Below are 27,994 nucleotides of genomic sequence, written 5' to 3'. Positions count from 1 at the left end.
CATTTTTGATCTGGCTATTTAATAAGTTCAAGGATAAAATCAATCGAAGTTCAAGCTACTGGAAAATCAACTTCTATTTAGGAACCTCTAATTTAAAACCTTCTTGCAATTATTTTCAGACACAAAGCTTTCAAGAGGGAGCAGGAGAGGATGTATCTTGCCCTAAAGACAATAATAGAAAATGAATCAGAGCTGTCTAGCTAACCAGCAGAACCAGCAAGGGAAAGCACCAGATGCGGCCTCTGGTAGAAATAGTGTATGATCTGGCACAGTGCTGTATCACCAATAATTTGGCACAAGTTTACTTTCCCAGTCCAACACTTCTCATGATGGCAAGCAAAATCTCCCAGTAGAATTTAACGTAGGGAAAATATAGGGGAAAATGAGGAAATACAAAGGATTCCTCACAAACAAAGAGAGAAGCCAATCTACTCTAAAGACATATAGGCTGAAATCTGACCTTAGTATAAATCCATGCCTTTAATTCAAGGATGAATTCAGGGTGAACACTGCTATCTAACCTGAAATTAGAATCAACATTCTTAAAAATAGGAAGCGCAACAACCTCATTTCATTTCATGAAGCTACACAAATTTACATGCACCAATCATTTATTCCCTTCTCTTGATTAGAGACTGTAACTTTTCTGTGCCTTTCTAAACTCATTTGGGTGTGATGTTCAGGAGCTCAGATAAAACGTGCATCAAATTTATGCAATCCTTAATGAAGAAGAAAAAGAAGAATAAAGAAGTGAAATATAAGAGTAGGAGTGAAAACAGAAACAGAAAAACCATCAGGGAAAGTAAAACTAATCCAGTAAAGAGGTAAAAAGTAGGTAAACGCATTAGAATAGGAAAAAAAAGCATACCTAGTCCTTACTTCTGGGTCAGGTTTCACCTTTCCAAGAGCCCATGTGCCTAATAAATGGGTTCCTCATTTTAGCTGGATTTTTTATTTATTTTTTCCTGGCAGTACATTTACACTGAAAATTTAACATTCATGTAGTGAACACTTGGAAACAATTGCAGCTAGCATCACTAACTTTAAAAAGTTACTCTGAAATGGGTTGCATCATTCACAAACAACTTGTAGATCCTTTGTTTTTGATTGAAATAATGAGTAATTTATCAATCCATGAAAATATTTTGAATTCTCCTTTTCTCTCTGTTGACAGAAAAAACAAATACAAAATTGTAAGCCAATAAGAACAACAACAAAAAGGCTTTTCCTTTGTGAAGATTGAAACAAAGATTGCTCAGAGGCTAAGATAAAGAAGACTCCAATACCATGGTTATGTTACCACACAGAATTCCTGGAATTCCAAGAGAATTCCTGGAATGAAATGACAAGGGATACCCTACCCAGAGGGGTTACTCTGCTGCACAACAGTGGCACAATGAACCTGGAGAAAAGCACACTACCAGGAAGGTGATAGGGACTATTCCCAAAAGTGCCCACTGTGCAGATGGGGTCTTCTCCCACTAATGTCAGTCAAAACTGCCAGTAGAACTAAGATTTCTGAGCCTTATAAAATGGAAATTGTAATATTGGACTTAAAAAAAAAAAAGAAAGAAAAAGTAAAGCCTGCCTTAGGGTGTTGAAATCACCACAGTGTGGACAGCCCTAGAATTATTAAATGGTGTTCAAAATCTGCATTAAATTGTTCTAATAAGCCAAAAGGTAGTACAAGTGAGCAAGAAATAAAACCTTAATATTGTGATATTGCAATAAAAATGACTATCCTAGCAAGAACCATTACACATCTACAGCTGTTTGCTTTTTCTTTGTAGCATCACATAATTGTAATAAGAAAACAATTTTAAACATTTTCATGTTTGGGTTCATGAACATCACAAAAAATAAATAAGTCCCAAGATCAGTATTTAAGACAATCACTTAAGAGAAGTGAAATAATCCACTATGCTTTATTAATTTAGGATGGAAAGGACAAAGCACTAGAAGATGTCCTATAGCAAACAATCCTGTTTTGCCAGTGAGTTGCACAAGATGACCTAATATGTTATTTCCATAAGCCTGTTATTTTGCCAGAAGCTCATAATTAAAAATATTCATCTGAGGGTGACTGATTACTAAGTAGAACTGCAAGTGTTTGGGAAAACCTGCCTCACGAACAGCCCCATTTTTAAAAAGAAAAATAGAGCCCAGTGTGTGCACCACATGGAAAAGTCAAATTAAAGTCACTGGAGACACTGAAAGCCAGGAAAAATCAGAACAATCACAACCATAAGTTGTTAGGAGATGGATTTTTTTTTTCCCTTGAACAAGCTGCAAGTTTCTTTCCAATCTCCCACTTCAGGGAAGGCTTTTGGATCCCTTGTTGCTCCTGGGCTGTTGACTTGCTGTTACACTTGAAAACTACCTGGAAATTCTTGACCAGAGCAAAAAAAGCTCTTCTTCATGGACTGTAGGGGGGGTGTCAGTACAATACAGAATGTTGTTCTGATTATACAGAACTATGTAACTGCTGGATCAGACTGGCTACCTCACAGTCTGTGTCTCACAAAGTCCTGGTGCTGATGCATGGGCCTCTTTCCTTTACATTATAGGCAGGGTCCCTTAGAAGAGCAGCATTGCTCTTTGTGTCACATTGACACCCACTGTTATTGAAGCATACTATGGCACGGACAGAAAGCTTCTGGCAGAAATGTAAGCTGGTGCACTGAAAACACAACTTAAATGTGACATGCAATTTTCTCTGAATGTACCATTTCACAGGCTGAAATATTTTTTCTGATGTTGTTAAATCTGAAGCACAAAAGTTTGTTTGCACAAAGCATCTGTTTCCAGTTTTCAGTCAGGCACAAATACTTCTATCACCTACCCAGCAAAGCCTGGATTCATTCATTTTCAAGCATTTTTGACCTCTCTTAACTCTGTTTTTGTGAGCAGACATCTCACAGTTATGGTGTTTGGGCAAGGCCACGTGTTTGAAGAAGGGCTGGAAGTGCCTTAAACTGATTTGTGTTTATTATTTTTTATTGTTTACCCTCTTTGTCGTGTGTAGGACTACTTCCAGAGATTCCTTGCAGATACATTTTGCACACAGCAAAGACTATAAATAGAGAAACTGCAACAGGCATAACCATGCCACACCACAGGAACGTGACGGGCCCCTGGCATACACTACATGCTGTCCGAGAACCTCATGGACACTGGTAAATGTGTTGGGTGCTTCCAAACTAGCTGAGCTTGGTTCACTGGGCCAAGCTGCAAGAGAAAGACAGCTCTGGAAGTGTGTTGTTCAGCAACACAATTGAAGAATTCTTAGAGCAGCTGAAAGAAAGATCACTAGAAATGATTTGATGGAATTGTTAAAGAGGAAATTTCAGTCTGGTGTTGCAACGTTGTCATTCTTATCACCAGGACTGGTGAGACTTGTTCAGCTGTGTAATAATCACCCAGGAAAACAGATGAAGTTTTGTCACATGAAAAATGGAAGAATAGTTTTACATATCATTCAGATTGCAGCTTTCTGAAACAGTCCTGCATTAGCAGAGGGATAGGACAAACCATGTCTTTTCCAGATCTGGGGCCAGCTCCTTATCAGCTGTAAATCAGAATCTCTCCTCTGAAGTCACGAGAGCAATCCTACCTTACAACATCTGACAGCTTGACATCAAATTTCTGTGAGTCTTAATGTCTACCTACAAAGCACCTCCACTGAAGTCTCATAGGGATTTTGACTCTGCAACTGTGTGACATTAACATTTCAAAATATTAACAGGAAACTCAAGCACGCTTTAGGAATAAGTGATTATTTCCTACTAAGAAATCTATATGACTGCAAGAGGCCTGATGCCTGTGAAAACTCCATGCCAGTACTGGAAGGCACAACACAATTTAGTCCTTAATGCAGCTGAGAGGAGGAGGGATGTTTAAAATTATGTTGAAACATTCATTTTCTTAAATGCAAAGCAGACTTCAGAAAATATTGTTTCCAATTTCAAAGCATTCTACCTGAAATTAAACTCACAAGTAAGGTGATTTTTTTTTCCCTTTAAGAGAAAAGGCAGCTCAGTGCAAAAGCAGTTGATGTCAGGATACTCATTACAGGGCAATTACAGTCTACAGCGAAGGCAGTTCTGGAACTTCCATGAAAATCTTCTGCCACTTTTCCACTGGTCACAGATCACATTTTCCAGGCTCAGACATCAGAAGCCTGATAAGTGAGTAATCCTTAAAGAGTTAGCCTTCATCTTTTGCAACCTGCAGGGAAAGGGCTTCTCTGAGATCCAAAAGCTCACTGATGGTGAACAGTTCAGGTGAGACCATTTTCTCCAGCAGTTTTATCCTCACTGAAGTTAAACCCACTGCACTGAGTACTCGGTTGCTGTTTGAAGGGGAAGGGAAGAAAGAAAAAAATAGTAAAATGCAATCTTTCTCCAGCTCAGTCCAAATGCCTTTTCTGTAGACCTTGGAAACTGATTGCAATTTCAGTCAAAAGAGCTTATCTAGTGGGGGCTAGCTTTTGCTCATGAAACATCCTGAGCAAGGGATTGTGTATAAAATTCACCTCAGGAGGATTAAATCCAAGTGGGAGGCTCACTTCTCTCTGTCACCTTGTTTGCTCAAAAATGGGAGGAAGTAGCATGTGCAGTCTTATTAGTCAGGGCAGGATCCACCATCTTAAACCCTCGCTTCAGCTGGACTGTGACAAATGAGAGAGCAGACTTGAGCTCTCACCATTTCCCTGCTTGGGTGTGTCGTTGACAGATCAGCCAGACATTTCACAACCAACATTTCCTTAAAGCTTACTTGCTCCCCACAACTACATGTACATACAAACACGGACATTATTTAGGAAACAGTAGCAATGTGCTGACAAAGGTTCATTGTGAAGCATTCTGTTGTAGCAGCAAAGCCCTTTCTAACTCTACACAAAAGTTTTCAGTTAGCAGGAGCTAACTGATGATGCTTATTATAGGAGGCAAAAATGACAGTAAAGGAGGACAAGGTAAACAGGAGATCGCAGTCAGATTATGCAATATCATAGAAGGAGAAAGGGATCAATCCCTCTTTGGGAACAGCAATATATTTACATATTTAGATAAATTGTTTTTCCACCACTATGTTTCCATTCAGCTGTGGAAGAAAAGAGACTGAAGTCTGTGGTCTTTGCATCACACTTTTCTAACAGCAGAACGTGCGCACTAGGATATGTTTATTTTACTTGCCACTGATTTATCACCTCAACTAGAAATATCCCTAAAGAGTAATACTTGTGTTGTAACAACTGATTAAAGACTTTTCTCAGAAGACACATATCACTCTCCATTTCCTCCCAGAACTGAGTTCTAAAGAGCTGCCATCATTCAGGAGCAGAACGGCACATCTCCGTGGAAGTGAGGAGCACCTTAACCAGAGCCACCGGAGCCCTTTTCACTCTGGTGCATACAAGAGACACAGAAAGGGAAGCTGGAACATGTGTCCTAGCTGGAGGACCAAATGTATGCATTTCAAATGTTTATCTTTCCTACATCCATTGAGATAGATCCTAACAAGCAACTCGGGCCAGAGTCAAACGTGTTTTATAATTCCAGACCAAAAAAAGTAGAAAATGAGGCAAACTTGTCCTTGCAGGATACAAGATATTTGTTTGGACGGATATGCTCTGAGGCTGTGCTGTCATTATTTTAAAATGTATATTCTGATAGGTATTTACATTGTTACCTTCCCATGGCTACGGGAGACAATCCCTTGAGTTTCATTCCATTATAAACAGACCAAATAATTTTTTTTTGTCATTCATTAACTCTCTAATACTTTCTTAATTTACTCTCTTCCACTTTCAATTATGAAAGCCATTGAGATTTAAGTTGTTAGTCAGGCATGGGGGTGCTTTGTTTAAGGGCTTTTTGCAATGGTTTAATTAGCAATCAGAGGCTTAGCCACTTTGCTTAGAGACACTGTCATAAGAAATAGTGATCCTTTGATATTAACTTTGGAGAAGTAGATTTCTACTGACATTTTATGAGCTGGGATACTTCTGATTTTTTCCCTCTTTCTCAGTGCCACCATCACAAATATCTCTCTTTTCTAGTTGCTCTCCAACCAGTTATTCCTTCCCTCCAACCTTGAATACACAGAACTTCAAATTTTCCTTACTAAAACTACAAAACCCATAAATTCTTGAGGTCAGAGATGACCACTTGATCGTGTAATATGACACAGTAGGAAACATTCACAGTCAGACCTGTATATAAAAACTACATTGCAAAGTTCCATTGCAATAACTAGAACCATATTTTGCAACCTCATGGCACTGGGACGTGCAGTGAGCTGCTTAGCTGCTTCTGATCAGATGCACTTGCCAATTAACCGCACATCCATTCTTCTGCCTGGATTTTCAAACGCATCTTGAAAGATATATGTACTTATTGCACTTTAAAGCAACTTTTGCTCCATTTTAGGAAATAATTTTCATGATGTAAAAATTGTAATATTTCAAATCCTTCATTTTAACATGTAGAGTCCTTCCCCTACAGGAAGACGAGGATCAAAGATAACAGTATATCCCAAGACTGGATGAAGATGCTTTGTTTCAATGCATAGTGTTATCATGTGGAAGTTGACAGCATAGTTATCAATTGAATGCTGTGGATTTCTATACAGGTTACATGTATATTTTGAATTACAAGCAAGGCTGTGTATGTTATAGAAATATAATTCAACAAACTAGTTGATTAATGCTTAGAGATAGCTGAAAAATAAATGGTACCTTACTTTCTGCAGTAATGCTAGCATTCAGATTTTTTTTTTCTGTTGTGGGCCTTTCAATAAAAACCTTTTAAAGGTTGTTAAGAAATACTTTAAGGGAATCCCAGAAAGCTCTGAATGAGGACTCCCAAGTATCTTGTTGCAATACTTTGTTTCAGTATTTTGATCAGAAATACAGTTGACTTTTTCTTATGGAAAAAAAATATTTTAGGGAGTCCTCACTTGCACCTGAGAAAAGTTTCTGCCTAAAACATTTTAAACTGTGCTACATCTGTTCTGATTATTTAAAGTTTAGATGTGCTATAGATAGTGTGAAGTTCATGGACTGATCTAAAGGGATACATAGAGCAGATAAAAAAACATAATCCACATCATATGGCTTTAAGACCTTTTTTTTTTTTTTCATGAACCACTAAAGCTGTTAAAAACTGCTTTCCTACACTGGAAGCAAAGCCTCTGGGACAGCATGTGTTCTGTGCCCAAGTGGCCCAGAAGAAATTGTCACTAGGATTTCAGATGAACCTAAAATAGCTTAAGGCCATTATAGGCCATTTTTCCAGACAGACCAGGATGCTTTCAGTGTCTCAAGCATCGTGGGGTACCAAGAATTGAGCTAACTCTTCCCTTTGCTGCTTTTGCCAGATGGCTGAAGAGGGGATAGGAGAGAAAGATGAGCTGCTGCACTGGCTCTGCTCCTCACATCTTTCTAGCTGGGGAGGTGAGGCTAACTGGTATGTCAGCTATTTTCCCAAGGACAGCTTGCTGACGAGGGGAGTAAATGAAGTGGGAAATATCTTCAAGATGGCCAGATCCTCAGCTGGAGGACATCAGTATGCTCCCTCTGAAATTTGAATTATTCCACTTGATACCGGCTAAGCATCTGTGTTCTTTTGGTCTCATCAGCTTTAGGAAGCTAAATTAGTAAATTTAAAGCACAGTATCAGAGCAAGAGTGGAAGACAGTGGCAGTGATTAGAACCACAATAATCTGCATTGTGCCTTTTTTATCTTAAATATGGTGAGCTAGGTCATAAAGTTTAAGTACTAGTGGTCTATAAAATAGAAAAAAGTTTGAAGGCAGGCCCACAGAATGCCATAAGAGAGATGCTTTCAGGCCTAGGAGAAACACAAGTAACCTAAGAGGCAGTGGCTATAATTATACACATTACCGCAATTCAGTCTGCGGGCTCCCTGCTAGGACTGCCTGACAGAGTGGCAGTGATGGCCAGCTGCTGATTTATATACTAGCAGCATGCTGTCCGAAAAAGAAAAAAGGGAAGGGAAGGGAAGGGAAGGGAAGGGAAGGGAAGGGAAGGGAAGGGAAGGGAAGGGAAGGGAAGGGAAGGGAAGGGAAGGGGAGGGGAGGGGAGGGGAGGGGAGGGGAGGGGAGGGGAGGGGAGGGGAGGGGAGGGGAGAGGAGAGGAGAGGAGAGGAGAGGAGAGGAGAGGAGAGGAGAGGAGAGGAGAGGAGAGGAGAGGAGAGGAGAGGAGAGGAGAGGAGAGGAGAGGAGAGGAGAGGAGAGGAGAGGAGAGGAGAGGAGAGGAGAGGAGAGGAGAGGAGAGGAGAGGAGAGGAGAGGAGAGGAGAGGAGAGGAGAGGAGAGGAGAGGAGAGGAGAGGAGAGGAGAGGAGAGGAGAGGAGAGGAGAGGAGAGGAGAGGAGAGGAGAGGAGAGGAGAGGAGAGGAGAGGAGAGGAGAGGAGAGGAGAGGAGAGGAGAGGAGAGGAGAGGAAAGGAAAGGAAAGGAAAGGAAAGGAAAGGAAAGGAAAGGAAAGGAAAGGAAAGGAAAGGAAAGGAAAGGAAAGGAAAGGAAAGGAAAGGAAAGGAAAGGAAAGGAAAGGAAAGGAAAGGAAAGGAAAGGAAAGGAAAGGAAAGGAAAGGAAAGGAAAGGAAAGGAAAGGAAAGGAAAGGAAAGGAAAGGAAAGGAAAGGAAGCCTTAGCATTATATCACAGTAAATAAAAATTATGCTGACAGGATTGCAGAAAAGATTAATATACATAGTTTTTCTAACACAAGCAAAATAAATATCTGAGCATCTAAAACAGATTATTACTGGCTAGCATGTGTGCGTGTGCACACGTGTGACCAAAATGACCGGTTTCCCCTGCAGAATGCACCACTGGGGATAGAATGATACAGGGAATGGCTTATGGTCTGTGTGTCTGATGGTAAAAATCAATGACTTTCCTTATTGAAAGGTGCCCTCAGGGGCAAAAAGCAGTGAATAGCTTATTAGTTTGTGTGTGCATGCTGGCAGATGATAAAGCAGCATTGAAATCAGTCATAGACCATAATAAAGTACCCATCCCCATCTTAAAGCTAGTGTGTACTTATGTCTCAGGGGAATATGCCTCCATTAACCCAAACTGTGCAGTAACTCATCTTTAACCACAGTACAAATATGCAGCAGAAGAGGAAGCAGTAATGATTTCTTATGGTTACTGATGCAAAAAATATAGTGGACAAATTAATGGTGCGGGGGGCAAGATTCTTTCTGGTGTAATATTCCTTAATTCCATTTTGCTACTAACTGGAATGGTGTGGACAGACTCCAGCTGAGGATTTGGCCTGATACCAGAAATGTTTTACTCACTTCCAAAGAAAAAGAGAAAAATACGGAGTGAAGCAACTAAGAAAAGATTCAGGAAACAGAATGTCCTGGTCTTTTTCCCCTGTCAGCGAACTCTATTTCAGAGTATATTCAGGTCATCTATTCAGATACATAAGACCCAAACTACAAGTATTTATTGACCTTAAAACATTTTCATGCTAGGCATTATGTGTCATGCCGTGGGATCCTTTCCTTTGATAGCAGGCAGCCGATTAATGCCAATAATGTCTTTAGCAAACATAATAGCCATTTAATGTGAAGTTTTCCCATAAGATCACTAGGATAGATCAGGCCTAAGACGTAGAGGTGATGACTTCTGTAGGTTGCAAGGTGAAAGTACAGACTTCGCTAAGTATTTTCATGCCTTAATTATTTCCTAAGAGATACTGACGGCATCTATACTGGTATCCACGGATATCCAAAACTAGTACAAAGTGTGTCTTTTTTAGAGGACTTGACACTTCAAATACGTAGTATTTTGTCTTGAAATATGTCATAGTGATAGCCATATGGGGCAGAATAATTCCCTTAGCCAGAGTAACTGATGTGTAGCTTTTATTAAACAGATGGATAGACACGTGTATGCTCACACACAGATCTGCTAACATGTTGGTTGTGGCACTCCCTGAAGGACATGCCTCTGAAAGCACAGGCAGAAATCCTGTCATCATATTGTTATGTAGAAAGGTGCTAATACCTTCTATAATGGAGATTACAATAAAATGCTATACAAAAGGAGTTAGGCATACATTGTACTGTAGTTGCATCCAGAAAGTCATTAGGGTTATTGCATTGCCTAAAGCACTCATCCTTGTATTAGAAATTTCTGAACTTCCCACTGCAGCAGCTGATGAAGGAAGAGTGATCAGGCCATCTTTGCAATCCCACTGGTTCTAAAGAAACCTTTCAACCTGGGTTCCCCATGTGTAAAGTCACGGGAAGCAAGAGAAAAAGTGGTTTTAAGCAGCTGGATTCGACTGAGTTTTGTAAGTGCCCTGGAAAGAACTTGAGACTGAAGTACTGGAGGGTGGGACAGAGATACCCCAGCTAAGAAATCTACAGCTAGAAGTTGTTTCCCTCTCCTAACGAGGCAGGCCTTACCAGTTATGAAAGTATGCCACTTACATTTAGGATAATGCTTCATACTTTATCACGATGTAAAAGGCAATTCTTTTTCAACTATGGCAGCTGTCTGGGGCTTCTCTGATTGTACAGAGGAATTCAAAATAAAAATAAACAACAGCAACACCATTATTAACAAATGAAATCTGTGAAATGTAAATGGGAATCATTCTCTATTAGGTACTCACAAGCTTGAATTTATAAGGCAACACACCATAATGTAACCTGAATTGAAAAACTTTCGGAAAATGTAGCAGCAATTGTGAAAGAAATGTGATACTTCAAGTGGAAGTGAGAGACTGATTTTTTTTTCATCCTTCTTTGTAGAATAGCAGTTGCACAGCCTGATACATATAAAACATGGAAACGAACCTTATCTTTTTTTATTTCATAGGTATGCATACAGCATGCTACCAACCATTACTGAAATAGAGCACTCGTGCTCTCCTCTTACTTTGTCTTCTTCAGAACAAGTCGTACGTGTTATTAAGCTGAAATGTTTGGGGTTGTTCATGACTTCATTCTACTCTATAAAGCACTTTTTTGTGGGTGGGCTACACATCTCAACTTAGACAAGCCACTCCTGGTACAGCATTTTCCCACCAGCTAAGTAGGGGTAAAAGCATTTACAGCACTAGCATGTTGTAAGGAGTGATTGTGAATGAAGAGTGGAAAATGGCTAGTATCTTTGGTAATATGGAACACATATGTATCTAAGACAGATTAATAATGATGTGCTTTATGTGATACATTATACGAAGTATGTTTGAAATTTGTCAATATTGGTCTGTTCCATCATGGATCAATCTTTTTCTTAGCACTGCATTTTAGGCTTTCAACACAGTCATGAAAGGATTTCAAATAACACTAGGAGAATATGCAGGTGAACAGAAATGAAGGAATGGGATTTGTACTTGGAAAAGGAAGTGGGGTCTTTCTGTACAGAGAACTGGCTTTTATCTCCTCACAGCTGACCATATGAGTACATGTTACTCTCCAGATAAATGTGCAGCAGAAGGGTTTTGGAGTGGCAGATAGAAAGGCAAAAATGAATCCATTATTTCTGCTCATCCTTTAGAGGGGAAAGGCAGCCTTCCCATACTAACTAGTCCACAATTTCTCTAGTTTTTTTGAGACCAGTGATTTTGGTCTTGTTGCACCACAAATTGAGAGAGAATTAAAATGATGATGTTGCCTGTATAGACAATTTTCCAGGAGCTTTCCCCAGCCAAAAGTAATGTGCAACCAAGAGCATCAGTTACTGTGCAGCTGACTACAATGCTTCCTGCAGAGAAAGCTCACACCAGTAACCACATTTGATCTGTGCCTCAGTCTCTCCTAACTCAATTTTTTTGAAAGGGAAGGAAAGCTCACAACTTCTTCCGCAGACAGATCCTAAGCCTGCTGGATTCAATGGGCGTATCTATGACAGCATTTTTGTTGTGGTGAGGCTTGTCCTTTCAACGCCAGTCTTCCAGTTTCCCCCATTTACTGCGTTTGGTTGGCTCTCAGAGAGCACAAGATAGGTTCCTTCCAAATGCAGCTAAGCGGGAAATGCACTCCAGCAGTGTACCTGTGCATGCCAGTTCATGACAAGAGGTCAGTCCATGAAACTAGACTAGAGCTAATCTAAAGTAATGCTCCCTCCCCAAACACACACACTGTAGGTTACAGGTCCTTAACAGCTACTGTTGCAAGCTGTGAATGCACGCCTACTGTGCTGCCTTCCTTGTGAATGAAGTTATAGCCAAAGAGATTTCCTTCTGGACATCTGACCCCAGCACAGCCTGCTAAAATTGAAGATAACCCTGCACAAAAGTAGGGGAAGATTGGGTAGCATTATAGGTCGAGACATAGGTTTCCTGCTAAAATGGAAAAATACATTTTGTTTTTCTCTAGTTGAATCTTTTCTCAGCATCTGCAATGTCACATACAGCAAAAGAAAATAAATACAAAAATTATTGTGGACACTAATACATCTTTTTTTGTTTGTTTGTTTATTTATTTTTTTTCCCCCCAGGAACCTTATAATAAGACTATCCTGATTCCCTAAGGAGGTAAATTAGATATTATTTGATATTTCTCCAGTGTGAATCCAGACCCCTTCTGGATATTAATCCACTTCACAAAGTCATTACGAATAATTTAGCATAAATGCAGCCCTTTTCCTCCCAAGACAAAGCAGTGAGGCTGAAGCATTTGTAGAGCTGTGTGAAAAACATACTGTAGCTGCCTTGGCTCCATTTGGATGGAGTATAAATAAGGAATTTTGGCTGCAAATCCTGTCAGTGTCTTAGTCTTATTTAGCACAAATATTCAGGAAAAACAATGATAATATCATTTGGCTTTCTTTTTTTCTCTTTTTTTTTTTTGTCTTTTTTTTTGTTTGTTTCTATTTTATAGTGCTAAGTCAATGCATAATTACTAGGAAGCATTTCTGACTGAATTTTAGATGAGCATTTTGACAAAATATAATATTGGAAACAATCTTTATCAAACATTCATGTGTAGTGTGAGAGATAAAAACAGGAATCCATAATTCATACAGCAGAGTGTATTACCAAGTGTGAATAAGAGGCTGAATTTAAATGAGGAGGTCTGAACAATATTTTCTGCAAGGCATCTGCTTTAATCATTTACATTATTCACTAGGTTTTCTAGAACAGTAAATCTTAAATATATATTTGTGTTTGTGAGAATGTGTATGTAAATACACACATATATGCATACATACACAAAGCATTATATGCATCCACAAAGCAGCACATATTCACACAGACACAGAAATGTGTTTGTATACAGAGACACAACAGCTTAGGGCCTGATCCTGAAATTATTTTACATGAAAAGAAAGACTCCCATTGACAATGATAGATTAGGGAACCAAGACCTTAATGCCTTGTTTTTTCCCCTCTTACCTGGAACTTGTGGTGCTGCGAGTCAGATTAAGGGAAAGGGAAAGACAAGTCTTTATTTACCCTAAAATAATTGAAACATTTACTTGGTGACACCACACATCACAGAAAAGGAAAAAGATACAGTAAATCCACCTACATTGAGATGAAATCCTAAAGACCTTTCTGTCAACTGCTGTATCTGACTGATGTTCTTATCCAAATTGTGTTTTCAAGACAGCTACTGTACTTCAGGGTACAATGTCAAGAGACCCTTGGGTGAAAAGCCGCAGGCTTGATTACAGCCTGCAAGGAGCAACATCCAGATCCATGGCTGTCCTTTCCCCACTGACCTACCTGTTCTACTGGGTTTCTTGTACCTTAGCCTAGCTGGAGAGGAGTTTTAATTCCCCTCCCAGTGGTCGTCCCTGCCCGGTTTGACTCTGCATATGCCACTAGATGTTAACTCTCACCACGGTAGCAAAGGAGTCACCTAATGATTGATGGGTGCTTCCCTGAGCCCTAAACATCCTAACATCCTTCTGATCCTTGATGAAGAAGCAGGCCCTCTTCTCATCAGCCTTTCACATCTTAGAGCCTTTTTTTTTTTTTTCCCTGCACACACTGACCCTTATATTTCACATAACCTTATATACTTGTTAATCATAATTAACACTTCCATACAGGTAAGGTTTATGTATATGGTAGTTACTGGCTCACTTTTGACTTGTAGGAAGGCAAATGAAGCTGATAATGAGTTGGAGGGCTGGCTGTACCCCAGCCCTTTTTTGGAGGGACAAGGGGACAGTCTTTCTGCACACAGTTGTTCTTACTGTGTACAGTCCCCTTATTGAGAATCCCTTTTCAGAAACCTGCTTAGGAGAGTTTAGTTGCTGAGGAAGATTCATGGTGGCAAACAACAAACGACAGAAGCCAGCACTAATCCAGGTTCAGGATCTGATGTTCGCATATCGATTCGGACATTGTATCCCACATAAGGAGTATCTTCCGTGCCAGCCTCTGTGTAACTATGTTATCTGCATAACTAATCCTTTTATTTCCATGTCCCAGTTTAGTGGCTGGTAAAGCGACGTCACAGACCAGTAGCTGTCACTTGGTCTCAGGAGAAGGCAAGAGGACTAGAAAATCTGAATCCTGCTGCAGGACAAGGTTCACCTCCTCTGACTGGGTTCACAGATTGCCTGTTTAAAGAGGTCTGTCTCTGTGCTTTCCATTTCTGTTTATTTGTTACAACAACCCACATTTTTATTTCAGTAGAACACTGGTGTTGCTTTTTTATCCCTTCCACTTCTCAAACCCTTTCTGTTTCATAAGAATGTGTTTCTTGATTCTGCCAGATCTTTCTGTGAGGTCAGCAACAGCTGGCATTGCTGCATGGAAGGTTGGCTTACGCGGACACGTTCGTGTTTATTTAAATAATTCTTGCTTTCTTGGAGGGGAACAGTAAACACATGATAGAAGGAAAATACCAAAACATTGCAAATATTTCTCAATAAAACCTCCGCTGAATTATATAGGGCATATTAAAAAAAAATCACCAAGTTTTTAATTATGCACAGCAGACAAGTCAATGAGGAATCATGCATGAAATCCATGCACTCTGAAGACCAATGAAAAGAAATTTCACCTCTTTTTATGAAGCTGAGCCCAAATGATTAAAATGATTGTGCCCTATCATTTTAATTCTCTTTCCTCTAAGCTTTCTTTAATGGTGCCCTCTTCCATGCTTAAGCAAAATGATGAATTAATTTAGTCTCTCCCCTGTGGGGCAGAAGAAAAGCAAGATCCAATGCCTCCCATTCTGCTAATATGTCATTCACAAGGCAGATTACATTTACCCATTTTTTTCCTCCCAGATTGTTTTATATTGTTATCCTGAGGAATGTACAGACCACGGAATTTGTGACTGTGAGACTTTTTGATAAAACAAGGAAAAGTCAGATGCGCTGAATCATTGTGCAACATAATTTGGAACAACACACTGCTGAGAGGATGGGGAAGAAGGGCAGGCACAAGTCTACTGAAAGAAAAAAAGATTGAGCTCCCCCTCCACTAATACTCTTCCATCCAGGGTACATACTGCTGGAGCACTTCTATAGCTCCTACAACTTCCAGTAACCAGGCCAGAGCTGCATTCAGTCTTCCTGAGGAAAACCACAGGCAGCACTCAAGTAGGAGTTGCTGTTTGGCACTATGTATTTGGCAAGTAGGACAACTAATCAGTCTGTCTCTCATTTAATGGCTGGGGCTCCTTCAGGTGGAAGTGTGTCATCCCCTGTAGAAGGGCTGCCAGTGTTTCTTTGTGTCTGAAGCTGGCTGCCGTTATGTTGGAAGTCCTGCTCCTTTGCTGTATCTTCTCTTAGTGATATTTTCCTCAGACAAAACCCCTTCCACCTTCTTGGAACAACCTCAGCAGTAAATAAGCAGTAAAAGCAGGACAGCAGTGAATTTTCTGGGTCATTCCATTCTCAAAAAGGGAAAGATCGGAAATGGGATTTGGTTTTAAACCAACTACTGGGTACACAAAAGCAGGTAGGTTGAGGGACCTCTGTGTTTCAGTCCAAACTGCAGCACCATCTGTCGTTCAGACTCATGGCACAGGGCAAAGTGTTTTTACTTGATGCAGCCTTTGTTATGGTAATTGATGCCATATATTGTCACATCTTTTCAGTAAATCACATCCTTTCAGAAACTGCCAAGAAGGTCCAGGTTGACTGCAGCAGGGTCATGGAAGTCACCAACCAGGGAGAGAATAGATTGTGACAGTGGCACAGGGCACACGTATGTTCCTGAAAAACATCTGTTTGAGTGCCCTTTCTGGGAGGTGAGAACAGTGTAGAAAAATGAAAGATAGGAGTGGGCAGAAACTTTGATATGTCACAAAGCATGTATTAGACAGATGAGTGTAGCAGAGGTGAATGCTAGAAGAGCCTTGCTGAGGGTGCTTAAAGAACTCAGACATGGAAAGGCATCTCTACCCATTTGGTATGCAGATGGGATTCACTCTGTGTAGATGTAGATGTCCTGAAAGTTTGAAGTATGAATTTGCCAAGGTACTGCAGCTCAGGGAACAATCTCTGGCGGAGACCCCCAGGAAGTGTCAGTGTGGCCATGAGGATTAAAAGATGAGCCACAAACTAGATGCAGCCAATGGACCTTTTTCACTGAGCTGCCTCTTTTGCCTTGGAGAACCTGGGTAATGGCTTTAGGCCAACAAGGAATCCCTCACATTGGGCTGCAAGACTCAGCTAAGCAACATGAAAGGAAAGAAAGTAAGCAATGCCTCCGTATGTTGTCCTACAAAACAGTGGAGATAATAACCCGAATTATGTTGCCCAGTCTTAACAGTACCACCTTAAAAGAAAACAATTTCAATGCTTTGAGCAGCTGAAAAATGATCCAGCACAACTAAATCCATAATAGCAAAGGTTTAAGAAAGTGTATGTGTTTTTTTTTTTTTTTTTTTTTTTTTTTTTATGGCTTATTTCTCCTTAAGGAAAATAATTCCAGGCTATATATACTCTCATGAAAAAAATGGATTTAGACTAGATATTCCACTACAACTTGAACAAGTGCAATGTTAAAAGGTAGTTTCCTAATAAAGATTCCACTCGCACAAATAATGGCTTGCTGCAGCCTAATAAACCTACCCCTCCTACATAATTATGTAGGAAGTGCAATGTTGTGTTGCCCTGGTCCAACATTCTCCTCCCCATCACACACTCAAACACACACATATAACATTTGTAATTAGCAGGAAAATTCCCTGTATTAGTTTTCTCTGCACTTTATAGAATAACAGAGAGATTAATTAAGAGGTCTATATTTCTATTTCAAGGTTCAAGTACTTTCACTGAGCACATATTGTACTTTCAGAATCTGTAGTGTCAGCAGAATTCCTTACTTCAAAACACAGACATTTCTCTTCCTTAAATTTTCTTTTTATATATGCAATTACTAAATGAATGTGAGCAGTTAGGACGCCCAGACCACATCCCTTACCTGTTATAAATCTAACACCAGAGCCAGCTGTGCTGTGAATATGTGCAAGGGAGGCTGCATAAACGTTATAAAAACAGGTGATGTGGACTGAAGAGGCCCTTAGATCTTAGCCATCACCCTTTAAGCTGTCCTGGGAAATCTGAGCTTGGAAAAACCAGCTATATTTTCACTGAAACCAGTGGAACATCCCTACACCAGCTTACATGCTTGTCCTTCCTGTAGATGGTACAGACTTCAGGCACAGTACTCTAACTCAGATGTGTGCTGTGTCAGAGGCATTAGGTCCTCTGCAGCTCCTGAGGTTACTCATCTTTGTATGCTGTAATTCTAGACACACACTTGGACAAGGTGATGAAACTTCTTTCAGTAACCTGAAACCTGCCTGCTGCCAATTTGCTTTCCCTTTTAGGCATTAAAAAAAAATAAAAAAATCTAGTCAATATTGAGGCTCATCTGCACATATAAAATGCTATCAGATTTTACTCTAGTGACTCAAATCAATTATTTCATTAAGTTGAGAAACTGCTTAAAAGCATTCCTAACCATGCGGCTAAAATTTGCCCAGCATACACATATACATATAGAAAAAAAGAGCTTTAAACAATGCTCATACCTAACTGAAGCACACTGTTGTCTTTAAATACAGCCTGTCTTTAGCAAACCAAGCAAATGAGTGGATGAACACTCTTTTCCTTCTAATTATTATATTCTATGACACTTTTTTCTCCTTTTTTTTTTTATTCTTTCTTTCCAATTGGGTAAACAGTCCACAGTGAGAGGACTGTGCATGTCCTAATCCTAAAAATACTTAATTTTGTGCCTAATTTCTGTTACAGGAGTACTACTACCAGGTGTGAGAGTTGGTGAGACCGAAGCATGAAAGCTTTGATATAAACTGTTTAGTCTTGTTCAACAAGTCTTAAAGTTTTGCGAAGTTTACATCTTTTCTTAAAATCAAACCCTTAACAGGAGTCTTGGTGTCTACAAATGAGCACGCAAAAAGCAGAAAACAGCACAATTCTGCTCTCTTCCACTTGTGCCTAGAAAAATATTTCTCTGCTGTCTTGCCATAACTGTAGTTCTGTGAATCAGGGAGTGATCTGGTAGAAAGAGAGAAATGTTATCTTGTGACAGAATTGGACTGAGATTGTGGGTCTGACTTTGTCTTGTTTAGCTCCTAGGCAGCTGAGTATTTTCAGTAACTCCCATGGAGAGAGATCTGTAGGCATCAAGAACTCTGCTTAATAAAGGTGTTGGCAATCAGGTGTTAAGGGGCAACGTTGTCCAGTAGACTCCTTTAACTAAGAATTTAAACTCAAGGTCAGAGTTAAAATGAAGAAAGGAAGAGAACAATTCTCTGGCAAGGCAGAGGCCAAGGAGTTACGTTTGAAGCTGCAGCAGTTCTTTCATGAGCACTTTATTGTTGACTCCATCAACACACGGAGTTCTCAGGAGGGACAAAAATGCCACCATTAACACAAGAGCAGTGCCAGAGGTAACTGATCATTCTAGGATACATTTGCAAGGCTACCAATTTCATCTATCAAGTTTAGCTACAGGCTTACATTATATGATCTTGCATGATGTTTAATATATAGTTATTGCAAATAACAATCTGAGCAGCATATAATAATTAAAATACCAAGATCTAAGCAAATACTTGTTTGTGTGTCCCTTAGAAGTTCTTGACAAATAAGGGATGTCTGCATTTTCAAAATAGATTGCAGTGACATGCAATCATCAATAAAGACTGTGAAGAAAGTTGTAGCCCATACACAACATATAAAAATCTCTGGGATCAGACTCTGAGATGAGTTCAGCACCTGCCCACCTACACTTTTCTGGTTGTATATGGCACTGCTGGAAAGCTGTGAAAATGAACGTGGTTGACAAGTATTAGCAAATATGTTCTAAAAATGTTTTAAAGGCCTAAGGCAAGTTAGCGTAAGATAAAATATTCACTGACTGCTCTACACTAGATGGTATGAGTGTACTGGAATACACCAATTAACATACGATAGCACCATGGCTTTAGACAAAGCCTGGATGATAAAGGTAACACAAAATCCTAGCTTTCATTCAAGAAAATGCAGTGGACTTTTTTTCCCAGTCATTTGGAAAGCAGCCGGAAATTATGAGCATTTTTAAAAATTCTGTACACCAGAAAATTAAAAGACAGGTAGTAAGTGAAAGCAGATTTAAGAATCACAGAAATGAGACACTGCAAAAAGAAAAAATCCCTGCTGCTGTGACAGAAACTGCCATGATGCTTACAGGTCCCCCTCTTGCTGAGCCACTGTGCTACATTGCCATGGCCAGTCTTGGCCTGAGTTGGGCACTCAAGAGAGATAAACTCAGACAGAGAATCCAGCCTAGAGGGAACAGCAAAATAAGCTGATCAAGCTAGAAATAGCAAAATGCTTTTTTTTTTTTTTGAAGGGCGAATAGAATTTTGTGAAATGAGAACTTTGCTTCAGGAACATTTGCTTAAATATTTTCCAATCTAAAATAATTTTTAATCCAAAATAATATTTGAAAAAAAAAATTGTAATTGTCCTTATCTGACATGTACTGGAAAAGCTCAGTTATTCTGTTGAGAAGTATGCTGACTGCTTCTCACTTGCTGTGCTTGAGAAATGATCCCAAGGAGACAATTTGGGGCTACGAGGTACTTTCTCTCTTTTTCTAACTTCCAGTTGTCTTCTCAAAGAACAGAGAACCACTTGGCTGTGGTTGCCCTCATGACAGAGGGAGTTGGAAAACATTAGGAAAACATCTTTTTTTTTTTCTTTTTTTTTTTTGGTCATTAGTAATATTAATGTTCTGAGTGTTTATATAGATTAATTTAAAATAAAATTTGGTGCCTACACCAAAAAACTGTTATATATAATTTACATTTAAAAAATCACAATACTTTAATTAGCTCTTAGTTTCCTCTTGGTTCTTCACTGAACTGTGAGACACTTTGTCATGGATCTACAGAAAGTGAAAAAACTCAGAGTAGCAGCGAAGCATGTATTTCAGAAAGTAAAGAAAACTTTGCACTAAGTAGACTTTAACAGCTTGCAATCCAAGGGAAAATCCCCGTGGATCCTCTAGTCCAAAGCAATATTTTGGGAAAATACTGTCACCTCTTCTCACTGCACCCTTCTGTAATTGAGACTGAGAATTTTATTCAGTTAAACTTTGGGTCCACCTAAGTACTTATCACCCTTCTAAGTCTGCCTTTAAAGATACCCAGGTAAAGCTTGCTGTTGTCTAGAGTAGGCTGTTAAATCATGCTCTGCTGAAGAGTTCTTTATGCAAACAGAGTCTCTCCTAAAAAGTGAAAATAAAACAGAAATGAGAACTATTTATTCCAAGGAAGTGAAACTCCATCTGCCTTTAATCAGTACATGGGAAACAAATTTGTGTATTTTCAGTCATGAGCTTTTGCACAGATGTGTAAACCAGAGATTGTGGGATGACAGGCACACACTCTTCCCTGTGCATAAGTTTATCCTCAAGTACCTCATAAATGACATACATATGCAGGATTTCCTTTCCTCACCTGTTTGTGTCAGGCCACTAGATCTTTTCCTGCTAAATTTGGAGTTTTCTTCTAGGATATCTCATCAAACAAACATTGTTTCATGCTCTTCTTTAGAATGAATGAAAGAAAAAAAAATCTTAAAAAAAATAAAGTGACAGTAGTTAGGAGGTTAACCCATTGCTAACATGACCTCAAACTGAGAAAGCTTTTCATTACCAGCTCAGACAGCAGTGAACAAAACCCGTTATTTGTCTGATGGTTACTCAGAAATCTAGGAGGGGAGTGGAGTATCTCATTCAATTTTTCATTAGATAAATATGGATTCACAGCATCCCAATGCTTCTGGAGCTGTCAAGAAACACCGAACAGTTATGATCAAGAGTTGACTAGGAAGCATAAAGGATATCATCTTTTTTCCTTATCCAAAAACCTGCTCTCTACAGAGCAGGGAAGCAGTTCAAGGATGATGCTAGCTATTTTCTATGTTCGATGGAGTTCAATAAAATTCACTACATGCCTGGACCTAAGGCTGTCTTATCGGGCATCTTTCTCACAGTTGCCTTTGTACTTCACTAAAACTTTGTAAATCGAAGTTTCTTAAACAATAGCTGAAAATTGTTGGAGCTCACATTTAACCAAACCTTGCTCCCGCCTCACATTTGGTATAAGAAAAGAAAACCTTTTGTCTCCTGAAGCTTTATCAAGCATCCCTCAGACCTCTCAGGCATGTGTGATCTGTTCATGGCAGGGCAATGAACCATGTACCAGCCATGCAATCTCCTGTAAGGATTTCACCTCTCCTCCGTCTACCTTTCTTGGCCCTCGTGCACTCTCTGTTCTTTCAGGAATGTGCCTGGATCACTCTGGCTCTAGAAGCATTTCATTACAGCTCTAACCTTTAATGATATTCATCCCACCCTGTTGCTCAGAATTTCCTTTATTAGGTTTATTTTCAAATTGTGTGTTAAGTGTTATATTAAACATTTTTTCAATGTTTTTCAATGGGGGAGGGGGGGCGGGGGGGGGAGAGCAGTGGTTTTAAAATGCTTTTGTTTATATTAATTTTAAAACTTGGATGTTCTGATGAGGTAGAATAGGGTTATTTGTTTTGTCCTGATGTTACGGGGGGAGGAGGGGAAGAGATCACTCCTCAGCAATCTTCTGGCTGTGTCCTTGGGACTGTGTCCAGTGGTTCTGCATGCTGCTCAATTAACATACTTCATGTTTTACAAGGTATAAAGTTGCACCTCATGAGATGTGTGACCCGAAGCCCATTGAGATGTGGCCAAACTTGTCACATTAGTAGGCTTTCAGAAAACGGTGCTAAATTCATTGCTTTTTTGTTGTAAACCTGATTCAAACTCAAGTCTCAAGCTGAGAGAAGCTGGTGTATTAACCTAATGTGCCCACTTGACTCTCTCCTAAGTATCATGATAGATTTCTTTTAATCTGCTGCAGAAAATAAATTGCTGGAGAAAAAAAAAAAAAAAAAAGGTAAAGATTTGTACTCTTTAAAGACTAATCACTTTCAGGCACTGTATGGCAAACAGTGAGATTCAGAATGAATCCCTTTACTGCATTACTCATGACAGCTTACAACCCAGACTATTAAACATTCATCAATAAAAATTTAACATCCCATCTTCCCTTTGATATCCTCAACTGCTCCCTACATAAGACAACAAGAAGGCTTTCCACAGCTCAGTGTGATGGCAGGACATCAAAGCAGCCTCCCCAGCTAGCCTGCTTCGAACAGTTTCTTGTGTTTAGAAAGTAGAGTTGTCACATGGGAGGGGAAAAAGCAATGCAGGAGACTCTCTCTGGTTTGGATATACCTAATCCCTCCCAAGGGGTCCGCATGTCCATGGAGTGGCTGAGCGGCGAGTTGTGATTCACATTTCTTCAGATAAGTATCTGACAGACCACACAGAGGGAGGAAAGAAGAGTTGGATGCTTTCCTCTGTTAAACAATGAGCACTGCGTGCCAGGATTTTAACTGTTGGGAGAAAGCAAAGACTCGTTTAAAAAATTACCAGGTCTTACTATGTTCTTGATTGAACAAGTTGTTGAAGCTACCGTTTGCTGGAGAAGTGAAGATTGTAAATAAACCAACTTATTTGCTTTCCCAGCGCCTTAAGAAGATTCATGCTTGACTTTGAAAAGCCAGGCAAGAAATTTAGGGCCTGAAAGTAAACCTAGAAATCTCAGAGGCAATTTCACGAGAGAAGATTGTGGGCAGTTTCTGCACCTTCAAACATGCTCAAATGTTGTTCCCTGGTGCTTTTTTATTTCTTTCATTTCTGCTCTGGCATAAAGCAAAAACACACAGTTGCATGAATTTGAGGGAGAAAAAAATGGTTGAAGCCTCAAAAAGTTCACTTTAGGCTGAAGTTTCAGCTCACTTCATATTTAGGTAACAGAGATTTTGCCTGTTTTTAGTACCAATCTGGAACACCAACAGGGTGAGTTTATGTACTTTTCATGTACCATTATACCAGAGAATTGTCTGGAAATTAAGACTATTTTTAAAATTATTTTTCCTTATTTCATCCATTTGTAATGTTTGTTATAAAGCTTTAGTTTCATAGGGGGAAAAGATGGAATTTATAGAACAGATGCTTAAAAACGTACTATTCTAAGGCAGTGAACCACATTTGGAAAGTGGAAACAGCCCTCTCCAGCTCCCTTTCTCTCTGTAAACTCTTTCTACATCCTTCTCACCCAAATGACACTAGCTGCCCTTAATCTGTTTGTTTCCCTGGAACTAAAGAGATGTTTTATCTAGTTTTAAAAGTGCACTATTTGGCCAAACTGGGGCTGAGGCACATTGCCCCTCATCCTGTAATTAGGACTGTTAGTCTTGCAACTAAATTGGTTATTGATAACAGCTCTCCCAGAGCACCTGGCTAAGTCTTCTCCCAACAATTGCTAGCCCTCAGTCATACTTATTTTCCTGAACCTAACTCATATTCTTTTTTTAATTGGAATAGAGATGCAAATGGATTTTGGATCAGATGCTAAGCTGAAAGAGATGTTGGGTGTTGACTGGTGTTCTTAATGAAGTTTTGCCCCATCTGCCTTTTGTTCTGGCTCTTTGATCCTGACACTGGTCATTTTTAGTGCCTGCTGCCCACCTGTGGTAGCCTGGGATTTCAGGAGTAATGCTCCTACTCAAAGTCTGCCTCTTCCAGGAGGAATGAGGTGTCAGAAGCTGGAAAAAAAAATCCCCCAGTGTGCATCTTTTCAAATAGCAATCTTTTTTTTTTTTTTTTTTTTTTTTCAGTGACAGCTGCAGTAGGATGAGCAAGGTAATACTAAAAAAGAAAGCAGAAAAAAGAAAACAATGTTTTCTTGCTGGTAGAAATACTGTTTTTCAAGACTATTAGATTCCTTTGGTTTTATTTTATCAGGTGACTGATAACTTCTAAAATCTCTGATTCAGCAAGGCTTTTGATGGCATGTTATGGTATCAGCTGGCTAAATAAACTGAATTTATGGCAGCAAGGGACATGGAAAGAAAAGGAAGTATTGTCCACAATTACAAGTTAATTGACCTGACTTTGGTCAGTTTTTGGCGAGCTGTTTTGGAGCCAGAATGCTGCTAAGGAAGCTCAGAAAGGACATTCTCCCTACCAGCCTCTCTCCTGGTGCATTATTAGTAGAGAACCCAAGTTGTTCAGATTCCACACGGATTGCAATCACACCAGCTATCAGTGTTTTGCTGTGGCCTTTTACTTAGCCTTAGTTTCACTCACCTAAAATCCTCACTCAATTGTAGCATTGAAGTATTTGCATATTGTTAACAACTAAGTTTTTAAAATAAAATAAATAAAGGCAATATGTATACTTTTTGTTTTCTTATACTTAAAATCAGTTTCCACTATTTAAAAATTTTCTCTAGTGATAATTCTGTATTCAGCTGCCCAGGAGCTGTCTGTAATTTACTTAAAAGCTTCACCTTGACTTCCAGGCACTTGCAGTGAACTAAAATGGGGTGAGAGAATGAAATATTTTACATGGGACAAGAGACTTCATTTGGTTTTGAGAGTCAAGAAGGACCAAAGCAGGAAAATTACAATTTCCACTATGCCTTTACTTTGCTCCAGAGATGTAAAAGCGTGTTGACACCGTTAGAGCAGGTGCAGCTCTGAACCCCTGTAGCTGGTAGCGCAACTAGTGGCAGACATGCAGCTTTGAAAACAGCAGTGCCTGGTATTTGTCATATTGCAGTGTGGTTTTTGTTTTGATGTCGGTTCACCCTATACTAGATTTACCTCTGGACCAGGCAAATATCTTAATGAAGTTTATTTAGAATGAAAAATACTTAAGAAAATTATAGATGTTTTATAGTGTCAGTCTTGTTTCATAAAAATGATATAACTAAACATACAATCACTCCCGAGAGAAATTTAAACATGTAGGACACATTTCACCCAACTGCAATTTTGCCAGGATTGCGAGACCAGCACCTTCTTTTTCGCTGAAGTGCCACGGGAATTTTAAAGACAGCTACACACTGGCATCTGCCAAAATACAGCCATCCTTTTGGGTATCCCTCTCCTTCTCCGTCATTCAGCCAGTTTCCAAATGTGTTCCTGAGCCAATGCAGTGCAAATACTCATGAGGATTTTTTTTGTTTTGTTTTGTTTTAATATGTTAATATTCACTACTTAAAGGGGTGTGATGCAGGGGTTCAAATCATGTGGGTTTGATTATTGAAACTTAATTGACTGAAAATTGCATGCAAAATATTCCTATTAATAATGACCTCTACTCCTCTACTACCCAACCGGTGCAGCAGGCTTTCCTATTTTTAAGCAGGACATATTCCTAATATAACAATCACATGATATGTAGAGTAAGGCTTTGCTGCAGGCCAGTGCTGCATCTGTTATCTCAAATACATAAGCTGTGACTCTTATTTTAAAAGTAAAATTATCTCAGTGTACTAGCTGCACATACAGTTTTCCTTCTCTTGAAGTAAATTCCAGATGACTGTCTGTCCTAACTGCACGGGGGGTTGAGTAAATTCTCAGTACTTTGGTCAAAATTCACAGGTGTGCAGAGAGACCGCACAGACCAATGTGTCATTCGAGTCCCACGCAGGTTCTGTGAATCTTGACTCTACTTAGTACACAAAAGGTGGTGAGAGAGGAAGGTGCTGAGCATGTCAGGAAAGCAGGCACATGCTTTTATGCTGAGGGCTGACTGTTTTCAGGTTTAAAATCAACAGCTTCAAGTTTGGAAAAATCCTTCAAGCTACCAAGGGATGAGTCTATTAGTTACAATTCTGCCTTGAAGCAGTTTTAGCCTTAAATTTATAGGATCTTCTCAGATTTGCACCCAGACATAAGTATTGTCAGAAGTATATTCTACTAGTATAATTAGTAATTTTAAGCTTAAGTGGTGTTGGTCACAGCATTACAGCAATATAATAACAGTGAAGCTGAAAGTTGTAGGTCCTCATGTACAACAGTCAGTCAACGCTGACTTTTACATTTCTGTAGCATAAGAAGAATACAAAAATAACTCATGACAGTTGTCTACAAAACCAGTAATGGAATAAGAACATAAGCAATACCAATACAATTGATTTTAGCACTTTGCATTAGTTCTGTAAACAACAGGACAAAAAAAGTGTGTTAATACAGAGAAGCCCATTTCCCTGCAGGTAAAAGTAATCTAGGGTTGTGCAGACTGTCAGCCATCAGCCATCTACCTACACTTGGTCCCAGTCTTTCAGTGAAAAAGTCCCATGCATAGAACAAACAGTCCTGTAAATTCTGTACCCTTGCCTGTGGCAAATATGAACAAAGAAGAAAATGCAAAGAGTTAAGTATAAGATCTTCCAATCCATTTGACTACCAGCCACTTTCTTTCAACAGCTGACAATCCAAAGCACATTAGCTGCTGTCATTCATGTCCACAATTTCTGTAATGTTGATATCTGAATAGTAGGAATTGAATCAACATATCAACTCAGCTCACATATGTAAACACACAGAAGGTGTTCCAGTCACGATAACCCTAACTGTGCTGGAGATTCTAAAATAACCGCATGCTTCCTTCCTCCAGCTGCTTCTGAAATATTATACAAATGAGAAAATCTAAAATAAATCAAATACCATCCTCAGACTATAGGTAGTGAAATAAAAGAACAATCCTTGTGGGATTAAACAACTACCACCCTAAGAAAAGCAGTACTGTCTAATTGATAGTGCCTGCCCAGCCAGGAAGGAGACCAGAGTGCGGCACTGAGACACGGAGCAGCACATCCCAGACACATCACACCGATCAACGGCGCTGATAAAATACGGTCCCTGCAAAGAATGCTTCCCTCAGGTAACTGCGAAGTGAAAACTACTAACACACATCACTGCATACGAGAAGAGAGATTTTGTTTAATTACAGCAGCAGTGCCACAAGGCCCTACTTGCAGGAAGAGGTGGTTTGAAACCAGCCTGCCTGGGAGCAGTGACTGGAGCAGTACAAGTAGCATGTAAGTTGTCCTGAGTTACTGCTAACCACCAGCATAACACCAGCAGTAACAGTGCCGAGTCCTGAGCCAGCACTGCATTCCTCAAATGTTTGGATATTTCTGTGTGTTCATTTCAAACTGAGACAAACAGCTTGAGGTTCGCACGTCCCTGTCAGGGAGTTACAGCACAGCTGCTTACCCCTGTATCTGAGCTCCTGGCTTCTTCACAAGCTTCTCCTCCCAGGGCGAGCTTGGCATGCAGCGTGCCAGGCCCTCTGCTCACATACACACAGCACCCCAACGCCGTGGGCTGGTGCACAGCTCTGCTGCGGCACGTGGGGGGCTGCAGGCCAGCCTGGGAGGGGGGAGCTCCGAGGTGCAGAAATGGAGAGATTAGTACAAAATATCTGCCTGGCACGTGTTTGCATGTACTACTAAAATGAGCTGTCGGTAACAGAAGTAACAAAGAGGGCAATATGTTAAATAGCTCATTTTAGTGCATTTCAGTTGTTTTGAAGAACTAACGGTGGAGCTGGTGGTTAACCACTGCTCTTGACATTTTGCAGATGTAACCAAGGGCTCCTAATAAAACAATGACG

At 39.8% G+C, this 27,994-nt stretch overlaps 1 long non-coding RNA gene across 1 annotated transcript in view; it reads right to left on the bottom strand.

Moving 5' to 3' along the window:
* The window catches only part of LOC310902288, a 455,554-nt gene that overhangs the window by 151,403 nt on the left and 276,157 nt on the right, over window positions 1-27,994 (bottom strand). The gene's annotated exons all lie outside the window — the stretch shown is intronic.

The sequence above is a fragment of the Anser anser genome (genome assembly GCF_964211835.1).
Source record: "Anser anser genome assembly, chromosome: 7".
NCBI classification, from domain to species: domain Eukaryota; kingdom Metazoa; phylum Chordata; class Aves; order Anseriformes; family Anatidae; genus Anser; species Anser anser.
The sequence above is the reverse complement of the archived record's forward strand: the minus strand, read 5'-3'. Positions and strand labels throughout refer to the sequence as shown.